Source organism: Gavialis gangeticus, unplaced genomic scaffold (assembly GCF_001723915.1).
Source record: "Gavialis gangeticus isolate Ggan-Ray unplaced genomic scaffold, GavGan_comp1, whole genome shotgun sequence".
In the NCBI taxonomy this organism is placed as follows: domain Eukaryota; kingdom Metazoa; phylum Chordata; order Crocodylia; family Gavialidae; genus Gavialis; species Gavialis gangeticus.
The window spans coordinates 47048157-47050920 of NW_017729025.1; positions in this window are offsets into that span (position 1 = coordinate 47048157).

Genomic DNA, 2764 nt, shown 5'->3' on the forward strand with positions numbered 1-2764 from the left:
AATACCTGAATTCCATGGAGGTGTCAGATTTGCCTACAAATCAGCTCCACCTTAAGCCTGGGATGCTCATCATGCTCCTGAGAATCCTTACCCCTAAGGATGGTCTGTACAATAGAACACAGCTATTGGTGAAATCCGTCATGAACAGCAGACTTCTTGAGACAAAAATTGTTGGATCAGAAAGAACAGTACTAATTCCTCAGATAGCATTGAAGCCATCTGACAATACATTTCTGTTCACATGGACACATCGACAGAAAACATCCAATTTTCAGCGACTGCTGACCTGAGTAACAAAACCAGGAATGTTGTCTATACAGAAGTGTTGTAAAGTTTTTACAGTAAGAAAGTGTCATATGTTTCAGGATTTTGTGCATGCGGAAGTGTTCTGAAGCTGTTGAAGTGCAATAAAATGTGATCTCAAGCAAAAATTAGCTCACTGGATTTTCATGCAATCAACTCTGCCCTGGGCATCTAGTAACTGTGTGATTAGGGCACTCACCCAAGAATTGGAAGATCTGGGTTACAGGCCCTTCCTTATTACATAAAAAGTATTAAACTTGTGTCTCCTTGACTTCTTAAGATGATGTTCAAAGTTGATCATTACCTAGCCTATTCTCCAGTCATCCTTTTGAAGTTGAGCCACTGCATCTTGCATTTGGCCATCAGTGAATAACATGGATGGTGAGCAGCCTGACACATTTCTGCTCCATTGTGAGCAAGTGTCTAGGCTAGAACCTAGAGACTTTACTCTTCTACAGGATCACCTATGTCATTGGGCCACATACTATCTAGCTTGCTTGCTTCCTCCTTATTCTATATATCTCTGTCTTTTGGGGGCCAACTTTAAAAAGACCACTGGGGAAACAGCTGGGTAATGCCTAACTAAGCATGATGGTTATAGTACTGTCTTAGGAAGTCAGCCAGATACAGTTCAATGCCCCCCAGAGTGAAGCAACCTAGGACTTAGGTGGTCTGCTACTTTGAGAGGTCTTCCTTCTCTTCTGAGCTAGGGACAGAAGCTATACATAAACAAGTTTAAGTGATCAGAAATCAGTTGAAACCTGTAACAGAACAGAAGTTCAGTGCATATACACCACTTCCAAAATGGCTGAAACTGATTTAAGATAAACATGGTTGTATGTAGTATCAGACTTAACTGATTTAGGTCAAACCAGTTTCTGGAACTTCTGTCCCAGACCTCATCCTGGTTCAAGTTAACTCACAATCCCACTCTGCAACCCAGGGTTGGGCTATGTGTTTTCCTCCAATAGAGCAGGTTTGGCCCCGTTCCTCTACTCCCTAGCCAGAGTGCTATCACTGCTCCAGCTGGCTGAGAAGGGGGTGGGGGTGGGGAGTAGGAAACCCAGCTCCAAATCACAGCCAGAGTGTATCTGGCGGGGGTAGATCATCCCCTCACAGAATTTCCTCCTACTTGCTGCTGGAACAGGGGGAGGGTGGCCAGACCCTGGGCCAGTCTGGCAGAATGAGGCAGAGGGTGACGGGGTTTTAAGGCCCCTCCTCTGCCCGCATGGGACTTCTGCTGGGGTCTTCCTGGCAGGTGCAGAACTGCTCCTGCTTAGCTTTTCCCTGCTCACTGCTCCAGCAGAGGGGGGCATGAGCAGATGCTGGCCAGGGCTGGCAGGATGAGGCAGAGGGGAGGGAGAAGGTTAAACCCCCTCTCCTGCCCACACAGGACCTCAGGCAGGGTTTGCCTGGCAGGAGTGCAGCAGCCCCTGCCTGACTTTTCTCTGCTCTCTGCTGCTGTATTTGCCTGGGGAGGAAGACCCTGCCAGGCTTTTACTCCACCCTCATTCCTTGCTGGGGAAGGGCATGTGCATGGGCATGGCCACACCCAGCCCAGGGCCCACAGACTGTGGGGGGTAGGGATTTAAACCCTCTCTGTGGCCACATGGGACCCCAGCTGGGTTCTGCATGGAAGGGGCTGCCATGGTTCTGCCTCCAACTCCCTGCTGAAGTGAGGGGAGAAGGCAGTCCCCACCAGGGTTTTCTCCTTCTCTCCTTCCTCAAACAGAGAGTGGGGGGCATGGCCATGCCCTGGCCTAGAGCTTACATGCTGAGGTGGGGAAGAAGGGGGTTTAAACCCCTTCCATGCCCCACATGGGAACCTGATGGAGGGAGCCCCTGACTGGAATCTGCCACTCCCCTACTCCCTGCTCAAAGGAGTTGGGGGGCAGCCCCTACCAGGATTTTCCCTCTTCCCTGCTTGAGTGGAGAGTGGGGGGTGGCCATGCTCTGGCCCTGGGTTGACACACTGGGGGAGTGGGCGGAGTGAGGATTTAAACCCCATACCATGTCTCCATGAGACTCCAGCTGGATCTGCCTGGGCAAAGGATGAGGGAGGATGGAGAGTCTCTGCCAGGCATCTGCCCCCAGCTCCTGACTTGAGGAGGGGAAGGTAGCTCAGCTAGGGTTTTACCTCCCCTCTCCACCACCCAGACAGACCCAGCTGGGGTCTCATGCCTTCCCCCACTTCCCTGGAGCAAGAGTGTGGCCATGCCTCCCGTTCTCCATTCATGCCGGGGTGGGGGCAGGGTCCTGGCAGGGGCTCCCCCCCAACCTGGGGCTGGGGTCCCATGTGGCCAGGGAGGGTAGTTAAATCCCCCCTCCACCACAACCTGTCAAATCTGAGTAGGGCATAGCCACAGACCCTGCTCTCTGCTCAACCAGGGAATGAGGGGAAAAAAACACTTTGGCAGGAGGTGCCCCCCCACCAAGGAGCAGGGGAGGGATGGGAGAAGTC